This window comes from Gavialis gangeticus, unplaced genomic scaffold (assembly GCF_001723915.1).
Source record: "Gavialis gangeticus isolate Ggan-Ray unplaced genomic scaffold, GavGan_comp1, whole genome shotgun sequence".
Lineage (NCBI taxonomy): Eukaryota > Metazoa > Chordata > Crocodylia > Gavialidae > Gavialis > Gavialis gangeticus.
Window position 1 is genome coordinate 158,370,258 of NW_017729022.1, and position 13,045 is coordinate 158,383,302.

Sequence of the window (13,045 nt, forward strand, 5' to 3'; positions counted from 1 at the left end):
CCGGACCCGCTGACTTGAACGCGTCCAGCCCCTCCAGAAGCTCTCTAACCCGGTCCTCCCCAACCTGAGGTCTGAAGGCAATCCCCTCGAGTCCGGCTTCTATCACAGCAGGGAAGTCCCGGTCCCTGCACAAGAAAACGGAGGTGAAGAATTGGTTAAAGAGGTCCGTCTTCTGACGCAACCACCAAATTGCCCAGCGTATCCTGCAGGGGTCCCACATTACCCGGCACCTTCTTCATCCTCCCAATATATTTGAAAAAGGACTTTTTGTTATCCTTAATCTTGGACGCTAGTCCGAGCTCCATGTCCGCCTTGGATAAACCCTTCAATCTGTTCCCTCACAGTCTGAAATCAGTTTTGCTGAGAAATCTGAAAAATGAGGAAAGATCGTTCAATCCATAATGACTACATCTTGAAGAAGCGCAGTTACATATTCTTTCTTGTTCAAATAGTGACTGGGCAGGAGTGTCTTCCCCAGATAGTGGAAGTGAGGACTTTCAGCTGTATTAGTCAAACAAATATTGAAGTATGGCTTTTCTGAACTTAGTATCCAAATTATTTCCTTGTCAAGTGCTTAATGTTTAAGCAAAGTTAGAGGGTTGCTCCATAGATAGCTTGCAGATCACAGGCATCAGCATGTTTTTAAGGCAGGCAGATGCTGTCACTATTGCCTTGACGGAGTGTGACTCAACATTTAGAATCCCCAGCCAATTGACGGCATGTAGAAATGCGTTGCAATATCTACTTTGAGACTTTCTGCAATGAGAAAGAGTGGCTTTTTGATGTATGGCCATAAAAATGCTGGAAAGAACCAAAAAACCTTGGTCCTTTTAAGGCAATATAACAAAGCTCAGGAAACATCTGAAGCACACAGTTGTTGGAGTGCAACATTGGAAAGAAAGACTGTTTTGATGACAAGATAGTATACCGAGCACTCTGAGAGTCCATAAGCTTTAGGATAATGTTGAGTTCCCATGTGGAAGTCAGGCCCTTGACTGGAGGGTCAACATGAAAAAGGCCTTTTTGGTATTTTGATACTGTAGGATGTAAGAAAAAAGACTGTGACCTCACTGAAGTATAACATGCTGAAACTATAGAAAGATGAATCTTAGGGGAGTTAAATGCTGATTCAGTATGTTTTAGGGTATTATATACTCCAAATTCTTTGGTAATGCAGCCTCTACTGGGTTAATATTATTCTGAGTTGCCCATTGAAGAATCTTGTTCCATTCAAAGAAAATTACCTGGAGTAAAGTTTCTTGCTTTTTAAGAAATTCCTCCACTCATAGAAAAGTAGAAGAAGGAATCACTAATTTGGTCCTCTGTATTTTCAGGTAATCATTTACCCAAATAATCCCCCAAATCACCACTTCAGACTCTCACACATAACTGCAAGGGACAATACCTAGAATACCCTAGAACATGCCATGTGGGAGCCTAAGGAACTACCAGTGCCCTGCCACTGTAATGCTCTGCTATTACAAAAAAGTAGTTGTAAGAAGTAGTGTTTGTCATTAATGCTTTGCCAGTCAAATCCCAGCTATCAAGTACAATGATGATAGCATTTGACTGTGGACGTAGACCTAGGATGGATTTCTGCAGCAAGTGCTCTTGATTCTTTACCCCATTTCTGTTCAAATTGTCCAGTACATAACTGTTGAGTCTTAGATGATGATGGTGTCACCCATCTTGAGGACACCATTACCATAACATGATGATAAGCAAAGCAAGCATGATTGAGCACCTCCTTACTTATTTATATAGTGCATCACCAATCTGTAATCTTCAAGATTTTTCTGGGAAGTACTACATAATGAACTGAAACATTATACAGATTAGTAAGGCCTTGGACACACATTCATTTGTAGTGCTATAAAGTGCCTAAGCACTTTGTAGCTCTACAAAAATAGATTGCAATGGGGCATACACATATGCAAAGTCTCCTGGGTAAAAGGAGTTCTAACTGAAAAAACAGGAATTGGATGCAATCTAAAAGACAACCAGTTGGTCTCCAGCTGGGATCCATGATCAGTCATCCACATACATGTAGATGTAGCATCTCTGTTTCCCTCAGCAACTACCACCAGACATTTAGTAAACACTCTTGGTGCCACAGGGAGTCCAGAGTCTAAAGTTTGGGGGCCCTGATATGAATCTTAGATGCTTTCTGTGCACTGGATGGATAGCAACAAGAAGCATACATCTTGCAAGCAATTGATCCATTTTGAGTTTCAAGATGCAAGCATTTAACATTTTGCTTCAGAGGCAATATGTGTATTTTTGAGCCTCCTTACATCCAGGAAAGGATGAAGAACCCCTTTCCTCTTCAGAAAGAGGCAATGCCAGCAGTAGAAGCCTCCTCTCCTTCACTCCTGCGGAATCTCTTCTATGACACTTAGATGAAGCACTTACGATTGTGAAATGGATCTTGTTAGAAAGATCTCTGAAAAATGATGGGGAAGTATAATGTGTTTGCACTTAGGAATAGAATGAAATGTAGTATCCATGAGTCACAGTCTCTAATCCTCCTCTGTCTGATGTCAAGGCAGATCACTCTGGGAAATGGAGTGAGATGACTTCCAAAGGTGATATTCCCTAGACCTGGTTTGATACACTTTACCAAACCTGCTTACAGCCTATAGGAGCATAGTATGTTGCCAAAGAAGAGGAAGGCTGGTGCCTCCTGTTTCATCTCAGGCACTTTTTGGCATTATATCCTTTTTGCCTCGGGTGATAAGATAAAGCTTACTGCCTTGACAGTAGCTGAGGCTGATGTAGCTTGAAGTATGCAGGAGGAACTTAAATGTCTAGACACCACATGGTAACTTCAGAGTCCTTCAGTGAGTGCAGTGTCATCTGTCTGGTTGTTGAACAGGTTTGAGTCCTCAAAGGACTTATCAATTGGGGATGCATTTTTCAGACCCTAAATGATTGAATCATGATGCTTGTTGCATGGTCACTATGCTGGCCACAAATCTGGCTAGTGTCAAAAGCATCCATTGTCACTATCATGGCCACCAGTTGACCTTCTTTGATTATGTTCTTAAGTTTCTCTGTACTGTAATGAAAGGTTTAGCAAGAAGATTATTACTTTTTCCTATGTTGGAAAATGTATAAATGACGTAGCTGTTCACTGAAGGTAGCTGTAATGAAGGCAAAGAACAGGATTTCCTCCTTACACATCCTCATGGAGAGGGATAAGGATTCCCAGAGCTTCTGCTTGAAATCTAACGTTCATATCTGCCAATTGAGAAATGTTGTTCCTGACAATCAGTCATTAATGCACAGCAGTGAAAACAGGAGTTCAGAAGCAGATTGGAAGATTCTCTGGGACTGTAAGCGAGTCAAGCCTGAGGTAACAAGTATCAGTCAAACATTTGAGAGATTCTGCCTTACTGCCCTTTGTGGTAAGAGAGAAATAAGAAACAGTTACTCTGCACTCAATGCCTTCATATAGGGGCATGAGACAGTAGGAGCCCTGACAAACACTGCTAACCAAACCATTGAGCCTTGTGCATGTGAGGAATGTGCACACCTACAGTGTGGCCTATACTGACACACATTTGAAAAAGAATCAAAACACTTCATGAATTTGTACTTGACAGACATTATTCGCTGGTCACTATTTATTATTCATTAAACACTGGTTAGCCATTTATTATTCACTGTTCTCTTGTTAAAAGTTTTAGTTGTCTATTCAAGGAAGAGAAGCAATCCCATTTAAGCAGTCTTATGTCACAGATAACAAATAGCAGATAGCAATTCCTCATCTGAATGGAAAGCAGTTTGCAATCCATTATCTGAAAATTCTGCGCTTCAATGTGAGCCTCAATAGCCATACCACTTTAATATCTCTTTTATCTGGAGATCTCAAAACACTCCCCAATGATAGATGAGTCCTACTATGCCAATAGTGTAGACCAGGAAAATGCAGTACAGCAAGATTAAGCAACACAAGTCAGTGAGATTCAGGAATAGAACCTAAGGCTTCCTGATGCCGATCCATTCAGTCTCCTAAACCAAAATTGCCCCACTTTCCCAACACCATACTTTGATATTATAAGAGAAATACAGAACTTGCTATCAATTCCCTAAAGGGCCAGGCAAAGAAAGATGCTGAGTAGCAAAGGAGAATTAATGCTTTTGCTGAAAACACAGATTCTTGTAATAATAGCAACGGGAAAAAATAATACATTTTCTAATATAAGTGTTTTTTTCAAAATTTGATATAGTGTTTTAAATCTGCTCTCATATTGCTCTCCCATGGATACAGAGGAGCATTTTTGAGACATATCAAATATTGACTTTTCACAGTAGATCAGCCTGACATGAATTAGCAGAGATAGGTCTATAATTTGGATGCTCTGGAAAAAATCACATCTTAAAATAACCCGAAAATATGCCTCTCTGGCTGGTCTGTGCCAGCAATTTTTATTCTGATTACTCACCATGGTACTATCCCCTTTTAGCTCTGCTAGTGGCAGCAATATGAGGAGCCTGTCTGTAAACCATTTAACTGCTCACAGCTGGTGGCCATATTGTACTCCTACTATGAGTGAAGTTTGTGGGTGTAGCATCCAGGATACCTCAGTGCCCTGGACCAAAGTAGAGAATAGTTGTAAGAAATACACTTACATTTTAAAGCTTTGTGTTTCTTGTTATATTACAATCCATCTCCAAGAACTTTTTGTTTTAAAGTAGATAGGGTGCAGGTTTGGCATAAACACTGCTCTGAAAGAGCCCACATAATACCTGTTAGTTCCAGCTGCTAGAATACTTCCTTGGACCAAATGAAGGAATAAGTTAGAATAGACTTAAGATAGCTCTAGTTAATACCTAGGGTTGGATGGAACTTCTAACTGGCCACTGAAAAGAGAAATTTCAAAATTAGCATAAAGTCAGCTTGGCCTCTCCATCTCAGACACTACCCAGCACAGCTCATTCAGAGCTGAGAACCAAAGACAGAAACTTTAATATAGGGTTACTGTTTGTGAGACAATCCTCAGAGGTTTGGCAATTAGTTTGACTTGGGTAATCACCTCTAAGTTCAGCTGCTTAGCTGAATTATCCAAAGCAAACAGCTGTTGATGTTCTATCGTTACACAAAAATAAATTTAATTTATTTTTTAAAAGTGATTAACAATAATCTCAGTATGCTGACTTTTGGGTCCAATTCTGCATTCCTTAGTCTGTCCAGCCAAAATTCCCATTTAAGTTAATAGGAGGCTCACCTTAGTAGACAGGGCAAGACCTTACATTTTTCAAGTGATCACACAATGAAATAATTTAAAATTTATGTTGGCTTATTTGTCTTGTACCCAGAGTGTGATAGGCACTTTACTGGTATGTATAACCTATAAGATAGTACACTGAGAAGGGGAAGGAGAGATACAAAACAAATTAAAAAACTTAAAGCTAGATTCCAAAAGTTTCTTTATATGGCCATAAATTCATTTAGGCTCACATTAAACTCAGTCCAGGTTTAGCAAGAGGTTTGTAAGACCTGGCCTAAATTTTGGTTTAGTAAAAAAGTCTGAAGCCAAGCAAGTTTCATCTCATTTCAAGGTTCATTAAAAAAAGGAAAAAAAGGAGGAGTCAGACAAGATATGTGTATAGCTCCATGTAGTTCTCAAATTATAATCATAATGAAAGCCATGGACTAATGCCACAGAGAGCATATACCCTGGTGCTGAAAAGCACAGTTGGGTTAAGCACATTCATTTTTTTCATGGGTTTGATGCTGCTTTGTCTAGTAGGTATATACATGTATCAATTGCAGTGAAATGTGTTCTTGGTTTTTATCAAGTACAATATGTATGTGACCTTCTAAATAATTGGGAAACAAAATACTTCATCATAGAGTATATCAGAACATGTAGCCAGACTCCACAGATTTTCCCACAAATATTGTCTGCCCTGAAGCCTAGTTCCAAAAAATGAAGGGATGATAAAGTATTTGCACTATAGTAAGATAAATGTACAACAGCTGGAATGTGAGAACTGGCACCAGAGGGCTTTTGCCAGCAGGCCAAGGAAAAGTGTATGAAGCAAGTAGGAATGAAATTACATGCCTTGTCTGTCCACACTGTGTAAGAACCTGAAGCCAACAAACCCAGAGTGATAGAGCAGTAATTCATCATTGTACGAGAGGCAGTTTACAAAGAGCACTAGAAACTGTGAAAGATATGTAGCACATTGATTTAATTCTCTGAATATTATTTTATTAGTAAGGAAAAAACAAGTGAAATTTAATTGTATACTCCTCAAAAATCATTAAACATTAGTGCTGCCTCCACCCTTCTTGACTGCTGATTTTTATCACCAAAATAAAATGCTTTCAGCTGAAAGGCTAATTAACGGAGTCCAGGTTTTCTGTCTGTTCAGATCACAGGAAAAGTCAAGTGAAGCACTGCTACAAATACTCACAAGGATTACTGTTCTGCACTGTCTGATATAGAATAAAAGAACACTTGTACTTTCTTGTTTGAAAGCTTTGTTTCTGCTTCTCTGATACACACACACACACACACACACACACGCATGTGATCTAGCTAAAAAAAATGATAAAATCATACATAAGCACCCAAATTCTCCTTGGAAGAATTTAGGTGGAAGTTTTGGATGCCTGGAAAAATGATATAGGGCATGCACTCCTCTGAGTCCTTTCAGACAGAATGAATTTGTTCTTCCTAGTACAGTGGCACATTATGGACATGGGAGAATTTTTTATCTGCTATTTGGTCTCTTGGTGTACTTTCCTCTTTACATTACCCAGAGCTTCATGAAAATTCTACTATACAGAGAGGATGTCTACACATGCACATTTACTGTGCAGTAACCAAAATTACTGAGGATTACAGGCAGGCATCTACACGTGCACGTCTGTACTACACACTAAATATGGCAACTTATACTGACTTGAGCATAAATTTGATACCTGTATTATGCAGGTATCAGATTTACACCCAATTAATTACTGCACAATAATGCCCATGAGACACCTTACTGCGCAGTAACACTGTGTGTGTGGACTGACTTTGGACTAACTTTAGTCCCTGCATGTTTAGGTGCTGGCCTATTCCTATACTGTGCAGTAAATTACTGTGCAGTAAATTTAAGCTGGTGTAAATGCACATGTAGATATGCCCAGAAATCTGGAGGCTGAAATAAAGAAAACAATCATATAAACCAAGTTAAAGTGGAAAGGAAGAGAGAGTATAATATTTTCTGACTGGGAAGTTTTCAAACAGTTACAGGGTCAAAATGAAGTCAAAAGGAATGTTATCATATACTTTACAGATCCAGAGTTTTACCTGTGTAGACTGATTCCACATAGTTGAAGTCAGTGGCAGTTTTATCACAGGCTTCAGTGGGTCCAAAATCAACCCCCTTTAGAACAGATAGTTTGGGTGGATTTCTCCAGCTTTCCTCCACCACCATTAATACATAATTCATTGTACCAGATACCATGGAAAATATCTATTTCTATAATTTCCTAGAACAGTGGAGGCCAACATGTGGCATGTGTACCACAGGTGGCACGTGTACAACAGGTGGCACAGGAGCATCTGTCTTTGGCACATAGCAGTTAATAGAGGGAGCAGGGAGTACAGTGGCAGAAAGGACAGGGGGCAAAAAGCAGAGCAGCAGGTCAGACAGGGAGCACAGGGCTGGGAGTAGAAAGCAGAGCAGTAGACTGAGCAGGAGACGAAGGTCAGAGTAGCATGTTGGGAGTGTGCAGTTAATTTGTGGCATGTCTGCCAAAAAGGTCTGCCGTAGAACTAGGGTCATCAATATTAGAGCGGCTCTAAGATACACGCACAAACGTAGCCTTTTCTTCTTGGTAGAATAGTACATATACATATCAATCTCAATTGTTCACTGCCACTGTAAATATATATTCTGTATAAAAAATTTAAAGGCTACAATTGTTATTTTATTATTTTAACAGATATTTGGTTTTACTCTAGCATCTGAGTTTTACCAGGTTGTTTTTAGACTATACAATATTTTTTAACAAACAAACAAAAGAAGTAAAATGGCACGAAGTGACACGTTGCATCACTTTCATATTAGCACCTGGATGCTTCACATGACTAAGGCCTGACTCTGTATGTGCTTTACCTTTCACGCTGTGTGTGTTACCACTGAAATCACTGGGACTGCTAAATGAGTGACATGAAGAATGTGCACATATTTTGGCAGGACTGGAGACTTAAGGGATCAGCTCCTCCACTGGATTCAGTTCAGTGGAACTTTCCTAATATTACACCAGCAGAAGATGTGGCCCATTTTTTTCCTAACTGTATTTTTCAAAATTGTCTTTGATTAATGTATCAGCTTCATGGAGAAAATGTTTGCATCCTACTCAGAACTGACATATAGCCATGACATATAATCGTGGTCATTTCTGAGCTTTTAAGACAATGCTGTTCACCACAGAACCCAAGCTCTGCATTAATGTGAGGAAACACACAAAAACACAACAAAATGTATTTCTTGCCAGATCTTTTCATACTGTGTAAAGTACAGAAATATTTTCCTATATGAAAATAGTGTAGTTTAATTGTTTGGATCTTATCCATGTTGTTTCTTTTTGTACTAGAATAACCTTTCTTCCCCCTTTGGTGGGGTAGAGAATTTATGGAGTAGAGAATTATATAAAAACAATGACGATAGATCCATTGTTATTTGATAATGCCTGAAATTTCTTCATTTGCTGTACTAATGTTTCAGTTTCCAGGCATTATCAGATGTCTATTCTTGGTTGCCAGATGTTATTAATTCAATAATTGTCATTTCAGCCATTTATGCTTTTGTACAGTACATGCCCACATAAAAAACAATTAAGGAATTTATTTGCAAAAATCTTGTTGGTCTAATAAAAGATACCATCTCTACTACAAGTCCTGATTGCCATATAAAAACATAACTTCAGACAATGAGCCAGTAGCTATTTTATATAAATGAGGTACAGTACATGTCCCTCAAACAAATGAACTCATTCAGATTGGCTCAGTAACTTCCTAGGTCTACTTGGGAGAAAAACAAACTGCACAAACTCAATGACTATTGTGTTGTTTTCATTATCTAGGAAAACCCAGGTTGTATTTCATTGTCCACAGCATCATACAAAGAAAAATGGAAATAAATTAGAGTTCTATAACAAAAGGACTTGCATTTGCCCTTAAGACTATACACTGGGTGCATTTACACATGCGCCCAACTGCACAGTTGTTATTGCTGTCATTTAGTACTTGTTTAGCAAGTATTAAACAACTGTGCAGTAACTATCATTACGGAACAGTCCCAAGGGCACATGGGTCATTTCCAACCCTACTGTGGAGGGTCTGCAACCACTTGCAGACACCACCAGTGGCAGCAGTCAGCGGTGATTGGGGACTGCCCGCAGATGCCGCCAGTGGTGTCAGGGGTGGTGAGCAGCGACTGCCCACAGCCACCACCAGCAGTGTCAGCGGTGCCTTTTTGCAGGGGGTGCACTGCCAAGCTCAGGGGGTGCACATGTACCCGCGTGCACTCCCTACACATCGCCAATGTCTGAGCCATGATAAGTATTCCTCCATGATTCCCCTCTAGTTCAATTTCTGATACAAGGCATAGCCATAAAATAATAATGACTGTGCCTTGAGTGCTTGCACACACTGAGGAAAACCTCTAGACCATGCTGTGTCTTTTTGCAGAAGCCTACTAAATTTTAGACCTCTCCCCTCAACATAGAGAAGACTAAAGTGATCTATCAGCCTTCTCCAGACCATAATTGTGATTCCCCTCCTCAAATTACCATCAAAGGAAAGACCCTGAAGATAGTCAATCATTTCCCTTACATCAGTAGCCACCTCTCTCAGAGAACAAACACTGATGAAGAGATCCAGCACAGGATGTAGTGCACAAGCATTTCCCTTTGGAAAATGGCTTAGGTGTGTTTTTATTGATTGCAATCTCTGGAAAGACACCAAGATGATAGAGGCAGGCTGCCTGACCCTACTTCTTACTCCACGTGCAGCTCCTGGAACTGGCTGGAGCTGCACACTAGTGGGAGGCTGTTTCTGTGCGGGCCATGAGCACCTCAAGAACCTACTGCCTGCTCCTCTTGTCACCGGTGGTAGCACCTGTGTGCCGTGAGGGTGGCATATAGGGGAGTTCCCACCCCCTCCCACCCTTCCTCACACTCACTACCACATCCTTCCCACCTGAGCTCCATGCTCCCAGTGCCCTGCTGGGTGCAGGCTCCGCGCTCCCACCAGCCCCAGCCCCAAACTCTGCACTTCTGCCCAGCTGCATCTTCCCTACCTGTTGCCTCAAGCCAGCGCTGCAGCAGGGACATGAAGAAGAACTGCTGAAGGCTGAGGAAGCCAAGCAGGTCCCCCAGCAGCTGCAGCAGTGGCAGCAGCAGCCCCACCCAGAAGCTGTGCATGCTGGCCATGGCCAGGGCCCTCCTGCTCAAGAGGGTGGAAACGAAGTGCATGTGCTGGGTGGGGTACAATTAATTGGTGGGTGCCCCTGAGGTGCATGAAATCACCTGGTGGGCTGGATCTGGCCCATAGGCAATATTTTCTCTGCCCCTATGCTACAAGGACACATTAAAGTCATACCTCAAGCAGACGTCAACATCAAGAGTTGGAAAAAGCTAGCTGCCAACTGACTACAATAGCACCACAATCTCAACCAATGGCAATCCCTTTCAAAGTAAAGCATCTTGCCCTGAAAGTAGGCAAAAGAGAGGAGAGAAAGGAAAAGGAGACAAATCCCTGCTACAGCCTACTCTCCCCTGCAGAAAGACCTGTAACTTCTGTGGACTGATCTGTGACTCAAGGGTTGGACTCTTAAGTCACCTCAAGACTTTTAAATTGCCCCATCAATGAACTATGGTAGAGATCATCCTTGAATCAGTTGCATATGACACAATTTAAAGAGATACAATAAGAATCTGCTGAAACTAAAAAGATATTTAGATCCTGGTAAAGACATCCTGCTTAGATGATTTAATCTATACCTTTTTTTTTTTTACAGAGATCTTCCCTACCACATATTCCTCGTGGATGTTTAGCTGCCACTGGCAAAAAGCCAAATAGAGACAAAAAGAGCCAAATAAGCAGACAAAACTATAATATTGATATTAGGCCAGCATTAAGTAAGCTAGGAACTGTAAAAAACCTTATATTGTTATTGCAAAAATAAATAAATAAATAAGCACCTTAGAAAAATTATGATATGGGGTTTGTTTTTAAACCTGCAATTTGAGTTCTTTTCTGAGCACTGAAAAACAAAACCCTATTTGCACTCCATTACAAGATGTTATCTTGACTGCAGCCTGCATTATAATATAATATAAACTCCAAGCTGCCAACAGAGATGATCCAAAATAAGCAATTCATTGCAAATCCACAAATAGAAAAATTAGGGCTTACAATTTTTTCTGGAAATGGTCTAAAATTAGGCATTTTTGCTGAAAAGCTATTTCAACATTAAAGTACCACAGACTTTACAGCACATGTACTCAATGGCTTTAAAATCCCTTATCTAAACAAATCTGTGAGGGTGGGGGAATCTCTTTCTACATTTAATAATCATTGGTTTATGGAATCATCCATTTTCAGCCTTTGAGCAAAAATGAATAATCTGTAGGCCCTAAAGGACCATATCAAGACTATAAAATTCTGTGGTAGAGAACTAATGGTCCACTAAAGGATTTTTGGTGTCAAATTTTGATTATTGGCCAAATGCAAGTCATTCCACCCTAGTCCTACAAGACACCTAAATAAACATGCTGCACAGAAGGGATTAGCTGATGTGATCCTCAGAATCTAGAGCCTTTACTCATCTAAGTAGTTCCTGTGAGTAAGTGCACTTGGTAAGAAAGAAAGAAATCGTATTCTACTGCTGTTCTTGGAGCCTGTTCTCCCTATGCATGGGAGTCAGGCCTACTGATCTGCATAGTAGTGGATAGTAGGGGTGTGCAAAGTGGGTCCTATTGGATTTGGATTCGGATTCAGCCCCAATCAGGGTTCACCAATGATTCAATTAATTGATTTGGAGCACTGTCCCTGATTCAGTTTGAATCCAAAACTGAAGATCCGATGCTGATTTGGACATAGACACAGATTTAAATGTTTTTCTACGTACCGTGAGGTACCAGCACAGCTTGTGAATGCTGCAATGCTGGGGTGCATGGAGCATCCCACAGGAATGCAGGGGACCTCCCCCCCGCCATGTGCTCAGCAGCGAACCCGGAAATGGACTGCAACTATTTCCAGTCCACTTCTAGGTCTGCCAGGGAGCATGCTGGGGGACCCTTCTGTGCCCCCCAGCTCAATGATCAGTTGTGGGGGGACCCCGGATGCCACTCCCAGACCCAGAAGGCACCAGTCACCAAGCTGAGGCCCCCAGCGTGCTCCTTGGAGGACCCAGAAGTGGATCAGAAGTGTTTCTGTGGATCTGCTGCTGAGCACACTGGGGAGCCCCCTGCACTTCTGTGGGACACTCGAAGCACCCCAGCATCACAGTGTTCATGAGCTGCCTACTACCTAGAGGTATGTAGAAAAAACATTTAAAGCTGTGTCTATGTCTGAATCAATGAATCTTTCTGAATCTCTCTGAATCGATTTGGAAGGTTCTGATTCGATTCAGAGAAATTAAAGGGTCCTCTGATTCAATTCAGATTCAGAGACTCGGCCACCAAATCGGTCCAAATCTGCGCCAAATAGAATCAGGGACTGAAGCTTCACACAGCCCTAGTGGATAGCACATACGTAACATCCCAGCCCAGATCCATCAAACTTCCAAGCTTTGCTGTAGGCTACTTTGGAGAGAGAACTTAAAAATATCTCCTGCTAGTGCAAAGCATCTAAGGCCTCCCTTAAACATGAGTGAGGGGAGTAGGGCTTCATTTTGTTCTGCTCTATATTTAGTGACCTACTTTACTTGTGGTGAAAGAAAGCAATTTTCATGACTTGGTCACAGCCCAAATTGCTGATTTCATGGTCATTTCACAGCAGCCCTGACCCTTGGTGCTGATTGGAGAGAG

At 41.0% G+C, this 13,045-nt stretch overlaps 1 long non-coding RNA gene across 1 annotated transcript in view; it reads left to right on the plus strand.

Annotated features, from left to right (window-relative positions):
- Positions 1-11,203, plus strand: part of LOC109296806 — a 64,344-nt gene extending 53,141 nt beyond the window's left edge. Inside the window, exons 2-3 of the long non-coding RNA XR_002097064.1 lie at positions 4,470-4,605; positions 11,032-11,203. This is a non-coding gene — a long non-coding RNA (uncharacterized LOC109296806). The remainder of the gene's footprint in view (positions 1-4,469; positions 4,606-11,031) is intronic.
- Positions 11,204-13,045: the final 1,842 nt, after the last annotated feature.